Raw genomic sequence first — 11,058 nt, 5'->3', positions numbered from 1 at the left:
ACAACATTTTTTTAAAACGTTAACTAGGCAAGTCAGTAAAGAACAAATTCTTATTTACAATGACGGCCTACCCAAACCGGGACGACGTTGGGCCAATTGTGCACCGCCCTATGGGACTCCCAATCACGGCCGGATGTGATCCAGCCTGGATTTGAACCACGGGCTGTAGTGACGCATCTTCTCAGACAGAGTTCAGTGTGTCAAATCGGAGGGCCTGTTGTCCGGAACTCTGGCAGTCTCTATGGGGGTGCCACAGGGTTCAATTCTCGGGCCGACTCTTTTCTCTGTATACATCAATGATGTCGCTCTTGCTGCTGGTGATTCTCTGATCCATCTCTACACAGACGACACCATTCTGTATACATCTGGCCCTTCTTTGGACACTGTGTTAACTAACCTCCAGACGAGCTTCAATGCCATACAACTCTCCTTCCGTGGCCTCCAACTGCTCTTAAATGCAAGTAAAACTAAATGCATGCTCTTCAACCGATCACTGCCCGCACCTGCCCGCAAGTCCACCATCACTACTCTGGACGGTTCTGACTTAGAATATGTGGACAATTACAAATACCTGGGTGTCTGGTTAGACTGTAAAGTCTCCTTCCAGACTCACATTAAGCATCTCCAATCCAAAATTAAATCTAGAATTGGCTTCCTATTTCGCAACAAAGCATCCTTCACTCATGCTGCCAAACATACCCTCGTAACACTGACTATCCTACCGATCCTTGACTTCGGCGATGTAATTTACAAAATAGCCTCCAACACTGTACTCAGCAAATTGGATGCAGTCTATCACAGTGCCATCCGTTTTGTCACCAAAGCCCCATATACTATCCACCACTGCGACCTGTATGCTCTCGTTGGCTGGTCCTCGCTTCATATTCGTCGCCAAACCCACTGGCTCCAGGTCATCTATAAGTCTTTGCTAGGTAAAGCCCCACCTTATCTCAGCTCACTCATCACCATATCAGCACCAACCCGTAGCACGCGCTCCAGCAGGTATATTTCACTGGTCACCCCCAAAGCCAATTCCTCCTTTGGCCGCCTTTCCTTAAAGTTCTCTAACAGCTGCCAATGACTGCAACGAACTGCAAAAATCACTGAAGCTGGAGACTCATATCTCCCTCACTAACTTTAAGCATCAGTTGTCAGAGCAGCTCACAGATCATTGCACCTGTACATAGCTCATCTGTAAATAGCCCATCCAACTACCTCATCCCCATATTTATATATATATTTTCTCCTTTGGACCCAAGTATCTCTACTTGCACATTCATCTTCTGCACATCTATCTCTCTAGTGTTTAATTGCTAAATTGTAATTACTTCGCCACTATGGCCTATTTATTGCCTTACCTCATTTGCACACACTGTATATAGATTTTTTCTATTGTGTTATTGACTGTACATTTGTTTATTCCATGTGTAACTCTGTGTTGTTGTTTGTGTCACACTGCTTTGCGTTATCTTGGCCAGGTCGCAGTTGTAAATGAGAACTTGTTCTCAACTGGCCTACCTGGTTAAATAAAGGTTAAATAAAAAACATGTAAAATCTTGCCCTGAGATGTAGTACCTTAGACCACTGCACCCCTCGGGAGCAAAGTAATGCAAGGATGTAATGTGAATTGAAAAGTACAATTCTCTTTCGCCACCCCGTTCCTCAGACTCTCCTTTGTATCTCGTAGTGGGAATAGGGCCTAGGAAGAAACAGTGCTATCTGGACCCTAAAAGGGTTCTTCGGCTGTCCACATAGGATAACCCTTTGAAGATCCATTTTTAGTTCCTGGTAGAAACCTTTTGGTTCCATGGAGAACAATTTTGGGTTCAATATTACAAATAGAACGCTTTCAACATAGGGGACATCCGAATAACCATTTTGGAACCCTTTTTTCTACGAGTGTATATCCCGAAGTGGAGGAAAAGGTACTCAATTGTCATTCTTAAAAAAGTAAAAGTAAAGATACCTTAATAGAAAATGACTCAAGTAAAAGTGAAAGTCACCCAGTAAAATATTACTTGAGTAAAAGTCAAAAAGTATTTGGTTTTAAATATACGTAAGTATCAAAAGTAAATGTAGTTGCTAAAATATACTTAAAATATCAAAAGTAAAAGTACAAATAATATATATATATATATATATATATATATACAGTTGAAGTCGGAAGTTTACATACACCTTAGTCAAATACATTTAAACTCAGTTTTTCACAATTCCTGACATTTAATCCTAGTAAAAATTCCCTGTCTTAGGTCAGTTAGCATCACCACTTTATTTTACGAATGTGAAATGTCAGAATAATAGTAGAGAGAATTATTTATTTCAACTTTTATTTCTTTCATCACATTCCCAGTGGGTCAAAAGTTTACATACACTCAATTAGTATTTGGTAGCATTGCCTTTAAATTGTTTAACTTGGGTCAAACGTTTCGGGTAGCCTTCCACAAGCTTCCCACAATAAATTGGGTGAATCTTGGCCCATTCCTCCTGACAGAGCTGGTGTAACTGAGTCAGGTTTGTAGGCCTCCTTGCTCGCACACGCTTTTTCAGTTCTGCCCACACATTTTCTATTGGATTGAGGTCAGGGCTTTGTGATGGCCACTCCAATACCTTGACTTTGTTGTCCTTAAGCCATTTTGCAACATCTTTGGAAGTATGCTTGGGGTCATTGTCCATTTGGAAGACGCATTTGCGACCAAGCTTTAACTTCTTGACTGCTGTCTTGAGATGTTGCTTCAATATATCCACATAATTTTCCTACCTCATGATTACATCTATTTTGTGAAGTGCACCAGTCCCTCCTGCAGCAAAGCACCCCCACAACATGATGCCGCAACCCCCGTGCTTCACGGTTAGGATGATGTTCTTCGGCTTGCAAGCCTCCCCCTTTTTCCTCCAAACATAACAATGGTCATTACGGCCAAACAGTTCTATTTTTGTTTCATCAGACCAGATGACATTTCTCCAAAAAGTACGATCTTTGTCCCCATGTGCAGTTGCAAACCGTAGTCTGTTTTTTTATGGCAGTTTAGGAGCAGTGTTTTCTTCCTTGCTGAGTGGCATTTCAGGTTTTGTTGATATAGGACTCGTTTTACTGTGGATATAGATAATTTTGTACCCGTTTCCTCCAGCATCTTCACAAGGTCCTTTGCTGTTGTTCTGGGATAGATTTTCACTTTTTGCACCAAATACGTTCATCTCTAGGAGATAGAACTCATCTCCTTCCTGAGCTGTATGATGGCTGCGTGGTCCAATGGTGTTTATACTTGCGTACAATTGTTTGTACAGATGAACGTGGTACCTTCAGGCATTTGGAAACTGCTCCCAAGGTTGACCCAGACTTGTGGAGGTCTACAATTGATTTATTTTGATTTTCCCATGATGTCAAGCAAAGAGGCACTGAGTTTGAAGGTAGGCCTTGAAATACATCCACAGGTACACCTACAATTGACTCAAATGATGTCAATTAGCCTATCAGAAGCTTCTAAAGCCATGACTTCATTTTCTGGAATTTTCCAAGCTGTTTAAAGGCACAGTCAACTCATTGTATGTAAACTTCTGACCCACTGGAATTGCAATACAGTGAATTATAAGTGAAATAATCTGTCTGTAAACAATTGTTGGAAAAATTACTTGTGTCGTGCACAAAGTAGATGTCCTAACTGACTTGCCAAAACTATACTTTGTTAACAAGAAATTTTTGGATTGGTTGAAAAACTAGTTTTAATGACTCCAACCTAAGTGTATGTAAACTTCCGACTTCAACTGTATATATATATATATATATATATATATATATATATATATATATATATATATATATATATATATATATATTTGTATTTATTTTGTATTTATTTAGATTTTTTTTACGGATAGCCAGGGTCACACTCAAACACTCAGACATAATTTAAAAACAAAGCATTTGTGTTTAGTGAGTCCACCAGATCAGAGGCAGTAGGGATGACCAGGGATGTTCTCTTGATAAGTGTGCGAGTTGGACCATTTTCAGTCCCGCTAAGCATTCAAAATGTAACGAGTACTTTTGGGTGTCAGGGAAAATGGAAAAAGTGCATACATTTCTTTAGGAATGTAGTGAAGTAAAAGTAAAAGTAGTCAAAAATAGTAAATTAAAGTACAGATACCCCAATAAAATACTTAAGTAGTACTTTAAAGTATTTTTACTGAAGTACTTTACACCACTGTATATCCCTTTGGGGGAATTTCCCCTCTCACACACTGACTGTTCCCCTTTCCCCAACTGCCAAACTGACATATGTAGATCAGAGACAGATAAGAGCTAACTGCCCTGACTGATCCTCCTGAGTGGGCCTCTGTTAAACATAGCAGCTTACAATAATTAAACAGAAGGACGCGACATGCTCCCAGGCTACTTGACATGGCAGCCTGGACCACACTTCTTGAGGCCTCCTGATAGCCGAGATAGACAGTGTCCTTAGAGAGTTACGGATCTAGAGCTGATAAGTCTATTTAAAGGGAATGATACAATTGGAAGTGTAGCCTAATGTCTGAGTGCCCCATTTACTTGGTTATGACAATGAGAGCAATTTGATGCTATATGCAATCACACCAGTGAAACAAGAGGGTGTTTCAATGGCAGGGGTACTTTATGGGGCATGGCTGTGCATGTTTTTGTCCCTGAGTAGGAGTGTGTACTGTATGTGAGGGAGGAGAGTAGGGTGGAGGTCTAATCGATAGAATCTAATTAGAGATTAGTGCAGTTTGTCCCATCACTACTGTCTTTGAAGATAGATCTCTTAAAGTGACAGGTGGCCCAATCAATGTAACGGTAACAAATTGGTCTACAGTACTGTACAAAGCACATGTATGCATATATATATATATATTTTTTTTTTTTGCAGATAACTACTTAGTGGATTTTCCAGATTTTGACCACATACACAGATGCACATCTCTCATATGTAAATTTAGCTTCATGAGGTCAATGAGAAAAAAATGACATGTGACTTTGATATCATAATGCCCCTACGGTACAGATAAACTACAGTAAAACTCTAGTAGGTTATTCCTCTGCATGCCCCTGTACAGGACTAGCCACCAGGCAACTCTAATCCCAGTTTATTGATCCAACATAATTTATCAAGCCTGATTTATCAGTGCGCTGGCTGTACCATTGATTTAGGATGTTGTTCGCTATTAATTGTGCATCCATTCCCCCCATCCCCCTGTGTGTGACACAAATGACTTTTAACTGACTGAGCTGATGTGTAGATAGTGGTTACAAAACTTGGGCCCGCTTCAGGACACCAAGTAGCTACCTAGAAACAATTTTAAAAATGTATTAATCAAAACCAAAAGGCAAATATCTTTCAGCATTAGCTCATGTCTGACTTCTTATGTGAGTTGTACCACTGAGACCACAGGCTTTCATGACCATTGTCTGGGCTTGTCCAGGAAGTTATTGTATGTAAAGGAAACAAGTAGCAATTCTGAGAGAAACATGTATTGATTTGGAGGCTACCAAAAAGTTAACTGTGAGTGACCTACAAAATGTCTCTAGTGGTGTGGGCCGACGTTTGTACAGAGTTACAGAAACGTACAGAGACAACAGGAGGAGGAGGAGAAGAGGGGGAGGAGGAAGAGGAGAACGAGGAGGAGGAGTGCGTTGGTGAGGTAAAGATATAGATATGTGAGTCTCTTGTCGGCTAGCCCAGTTTGCCTGGGTGGCAGGGCTGTGTTGGGCTATAATTAGTAGTGCAGGATGTGCGTGTACGTGCGTGATTAGGGAGGTGTTTTGGTTGGGGCGGGCAGCTGAAGCCAGAGGCCCAACAATAATATATGATAGTGTGGGTGCGTTAATGAACATGGAGTCTAGGGGGGGCGTGCGTGTGTCTCGGGGTGAAGGATCCCATCTGCCCCGCCTCTCATTCATAACTCTCGCTGTCACCAGAGGTAAAGTTGGGAGTTGGAAAGAGTCCGCAAGAGACTGTGGCCTGTCAGCTGATGCGCATAACTTGACTTGTCATGGCAGATGCCAACCTCACGCTGACGAAGGCTGCCGCCAAAACGTTGTTGGTTCTGACCTCTGCTGTTGAAAAAAATACATTAAAACATAATGAATATGTCAGTGAATGCAAGTTCTTCCTTTCTCCAAGTAGATGCCAACCTCACCAACAACAATCGCTTGGCTCTGCTCAGAGAAGGATAAAGTATGGTCCCAGATCAGTTTGGTCACTCTATGGTCATTGTGACTAACAGCATAAACTGATCTGGGACCAGGCTAGAAGTAATGGTAGTGGTATTCCTGGTCACCTGCTATTGTGACTGCAAAGTAAAGGCTTAGTCTGGGTAGCGTGAAATAGGATGATTGTGCAAGAGTAGAGGTAATGTGTTGGAGATGGAGAACCAGTTTACAGTAAGTACTGTTTAGTAATGCATATGACATAGTTAAACACCTATGTAACCGCAATGAACAATGATTCCTTTATGAATGGGTACTATGTTAAGTCTTTCACCTTGTCTAACCGCTTAAAGTAAAGCTTTGTGTTGACACTGTTTTGTACCGTAGGCAGTAAAGCAACAAGACAGTAAGTCATGGCTTTTGAGGTTCGATATCAGTGTGAATGGGGACTGTTTCACGTCTGACTTCATTCTAACAGTCGGCTTACAATCTGTTTATAAACACCTATAATGTAAACAGTTTTTACATTTAAATACACTATGTTCATCCTTTTACATGAGTGAATACATACAGTAAACCATATGCCTTGTTCATGTAGTGTACGTCATGGTGAACAATGTAATAATGTTTACATGCAGACCGTCTCTGTAGCTCTGTAGCTACCTGATTCTCCAGCAGCTTTAAAAAAAATGTGTTTGAGTGAAAGTACTGATTATGACGTCAGAAGGATGTAACCTATTGTCAGTGTCTGATGAAAACCTCGTAACTCCATTTTTGCCATTTTTATTGAAATTAGTAACTTCCCTCAATGTACTCTGAAAATGTCATGGCTCTAGGACCAAGATTTTTTTTTCAAAATAGCTTCTAAAGTTTCTTAAATGAATGTTTGTTAATAGGAAAATATGACATTTTTTAACATTTCCTGAAAAGTTTCTGTTTTGGAGATGAGAGGTTTTCATCAGTGATGAACACTCTCTCTAACTATTCCACACTTCCGCGGTCTCTCCATACCTCCCTCTTAAAAAATCCAGTTAGACTTATAACCAAGTCTGTTTAGCAATACACACTCTCCCATGTTGTGGCAACAGCACCAGGCCCCCAGGTGAAACAGGAACACACTATCTGGCAGCAGTTAGGGTCGCCTGTCGGTAGTGAAATGTACCTCTGAGTCACAGGGGCCGTGACAGGGGCGGGTTGTCCCGGCTGAGTGATGCTTAATGAAATCATTCAGGTGCTTCTGCGTTGTTGACGAGCTTGTCATAGCAACCCGGCTGCACTGTGCATTCAACGGACATTGTGTGCCTGTCTATTCACATGACCTATTCATATGGTCAGGAGTTTCAGGTGACTCATACCGTCTATGATTTGCAGTGTTCACAAATGCATACAGGTAACTGCCAAAATAATGGAAACACTCTGAGTAAATGAGGGATACAAAGTATATTGAAAGCAGGTGCTTCCACACAGGTGTGGTTCCTGAGTTAGTTAAGCAGTAAACATCCCATCATGCTTAGGGTCATGTATAAAAATGCTGGGTAGGTCATTATTTTTGCCATTATTTTGGCTACCATGGCTATGCCCCCATAGGATGACAATGCCCCCATCCACAGGGCACGAGTGGTCACTGAATGTTTTGATGAGCATGAAACAATGTAAACCATATGCCATGACTGTTTCAGTCACATTTCACATTTACATAATTTAGTAGATGCTCTTATTCAGAGTAACTTACAGTTAGTGCATTCATCTCAATATACCTAGGTGGGACAACCACATATGAAAGGTATAGTACAGTGTTACTCACAATTTTTTGTAAGGGGGCCACTTTGGGTTGAGACAATCATTCAGAGGGCTCCACAGAACTTTAATTTATTGTACTTTTTCTTCCAATATTATCAATTATCAATTGAGAGAAAATGCAGAGCAATAGAGCACATGCAATTGATTTGATGTACAGAAAATCACAAATATATATACATACACAATTGGCCCAGCGTCATCCGGGTTTGGCCGGGGTAGGCCATCATTGTAAATAAGAATTTGTTCTTAACTGACTTGCCTAGTTAAATAAAAGTGAAATAAAATACAATAAAAAAGTGGCTTTGAAATAGCTTGTTTGTGAAATCAGCATACGATATTTCGGCTGAGGCCCAAAAACATTACTTTACAATCTCCGTGTCTGTGAAGGTCTTCTTGTTTCTCGTGAGTATCCAAGCAATCTCATATGTTGCCTCTGTCGTTTTCTCTGCAACAGTGCTAGATCTATCTATCATTTGTTGTTGTCCTTTGAGCTGTCCTGTTTTAAGTTGTGCTATTTTGTTGTTTCTGAGGTTGCTTTGTGGTGGATATGTTTTGTTAATGTGGGCATGGTGTGACTGGAAATGTCGCTCAAAATTTGCTCATTTAAAACAATTGACTACCTTGTATAATAAGACAAAGTGAGCTAGTCCCATTATGCAGTACAAAAAAATACTTGTCTGTCCATTTCTCGTGGAACTTTCTGTGTTCTTCTTGAATCGACCGTATCCTTCTCTTAGCCACTGGAGCCACGTTAGCCACGTTAGCTCTGTTAGCTAGATGCAATTCCCCGCCGCCATCTTCCTGATTTTCCTGGTTCTCCGGAGGTTGTTCGTTCATAGCTGTCACGTTGTTCTCCAGCTCTTCCCCCTAATTTTCATTGTCAATAGATTTAAGTTTCTTTTTTACATTAAATCGATCCATGTCTACCAGACTCGCTGTAGCTGAGCAGTTGCGTTCTATTTCGGGAAACGTTCTATTTCTGACTTTCTGTTCAACATCTGCACTATACTTCCATCTATCTGCCATCCAGGGAACAATATATATATATTCAAAGAAGTGATTCAGGCCTGCATTAAACACATTGAATTGAATCATTGTTATGTAAGAATGGAAAATAGGAAAATCACAGCGAGCCGCAAAATACACTTTTTCTCAATAAAGTAATTATCAGCAAGGTCAGAGCTGGGGGGGGGTCAAGTGCAAGTGTTGGTTCAGGAAGGGGATTATTTAAGACACTCTTGGAAGAGTAGGGCTTCAGGTGCTTTCAGAAGGTGGGCAGTGGCTCTGCTGTCCTAGCTGGTTCCACCATTGGGGTGCTAGGACAGAGAAGAGCTTTGACTTGGCTGAGCAAGAGCGGCCCTCCTCTAGAAGTAGGAGGGCCAAGAGACCAGAAGTGGCAGAACGGAGTGCTCGGGTTGGGGTGTAGGGTTTGAGCATAGTCTGAAGATAGGGTAGTGTAGTGGATGGGAGCTTCGACTGGAAGCCTGTGGAGTTTGCAGACGAGCAGGGTGACATGTGAGAACTTGGGAAGGCTGAAAACCAGGTGAGCTGCAGCCTTCTGGATAAGTTGCAGGGGTTTGATGGCACAAGCGGGGAGCCCAGCCAACATCGAGTACAGTAGTCCAGACGGGAGATGACAAATGCCTGGATTAGGACCTGCGCCGCTTCCTCTGTGAGGTAAGGTCGTACTCTATGGATGTTGTAGAGAATGAACCTGCAGGAGCGAGTCACTGCTTTGATGTTTGCAAAGAATGACAGGGTGTTGTCCAGGGTTACATCAAGATTCTTTGCACTCTGGGAGGGTGACACTGGAGTTGTCAACCGTGATGGAGATGTCTTTGAGCGGACAGGTCTTCCCTGGGAGGAAGAGCAGCTCTGTCTTGTTAAGCTTGAGGTGGTGAGCCGACATCCAAATTGAGATATCTGCCAGGCAGAGATGCGTGTCGCCACTAGGGGAAGGAGAACAATTGTTGAGTGTAATTCGCATGGCAATGATAGGAGACTGTGTGAGGATATGGCAGAGCCAAGTGACTTGGTGTATAGAGAGAAGAGGAGAGGGCCTAGAACAGAGCCCTGGGGGACACCAGTAGTGAGAGTATATGGTGCAGACACAGATCCTCTCCACGTCACCTGGTAGGAGCGGCCTGCCAGGTAGGATGCAATCCAAGAGTGTGCAGAGCCTGAGATGCCCAGCCCTGAGAGGGTGGAGAGGAGGATCTGATGGTCCACGGTGTCAAAGGCAGCAGATAAATCTAGGAGGATGAGAACAGAGGAGAGAGAGTCAGCCTTAGCAGTGTGGAGTGCCTCCGTGACACAAAGAAGAGCAGTCTCGGTTAAATTACCCATCTTGAAGCCTGACTGGTTAGTGTCAAGAAGATTGTTTTGAGAGAGATAACAAGAGAGTTGATCAGAGACAGCATGCTTAAGTGTTTTGGAATTAAAAGAAAGAAGGGATACAGGTCTTTAGTCTGACGTCAGATGAGTCGAGTGTTAGTTTCTTGAGGAGGGGAGCAACTCGGGCCATTTTGAAGTCAGAGGGGACACAACCAGTGATCAGGGATGAGTTGATGATGGAAAGGGAGAAGGTCTCCAGAGATGGTCTGGAGAAGGGAGGAGGGGATGGGGTCGAATGGGCAGGTTGTCGAGCGGCCAGACCTCACTAGACCTCACTAGTTACATGAATTTATCTAGAGAGAGACGGAAGAAAGAGGTCAAGGCATAGGGTAGTTCTGTATGAGTGGGACCAGTGAACTCAATATGCTGAGTGAATGTAGTCAAAGTCCTCCACAGAGAGGGAGGAGGAGTGAAGGATTAAGGAGGGAAGAGAAGGTGGAAAATAGTTTCCTAGGGTTTGAGGCAGAAGCTTGAAATTTAGAGAGATAGAACGTTGCTTTAGCAGCAGATACAGAGGAAGATAAGGTAGAGATGAGGGAGTGAAAGGATGATAGGTCATCTGGAAGTTTTATTTTCATCTATTTTTTCTCAGCTCCCCGCAGCACTGTTCTGTTAGCTCGCCATGGAGCAGGAGAGGAGGGCGACCCGGCCAGGAGGAAAGGGGACAGTGCAAGTCATAAAATACGGAAAGAGAGCAGAGT

This window comes from Salvelinus namaycush, chromosome 4 (genome assembly GCF_016432855.1).
Source record: "Salvelinus namaycush isolate Seneca chromosome 4, SaNama_1.0, whole genome shotgun sequence".
Lineage (NCBI taxonomy): Eukaryota > Metazoa > Chordata > Actinopteri > Salmoniformes > Salmonidae > Salvelinus > Salvelinus namaycush.
The sequence above is the reverse complement of the archived record's forward strand: the minus strand, read 5'-3'. Positions refer to the sequence as shown.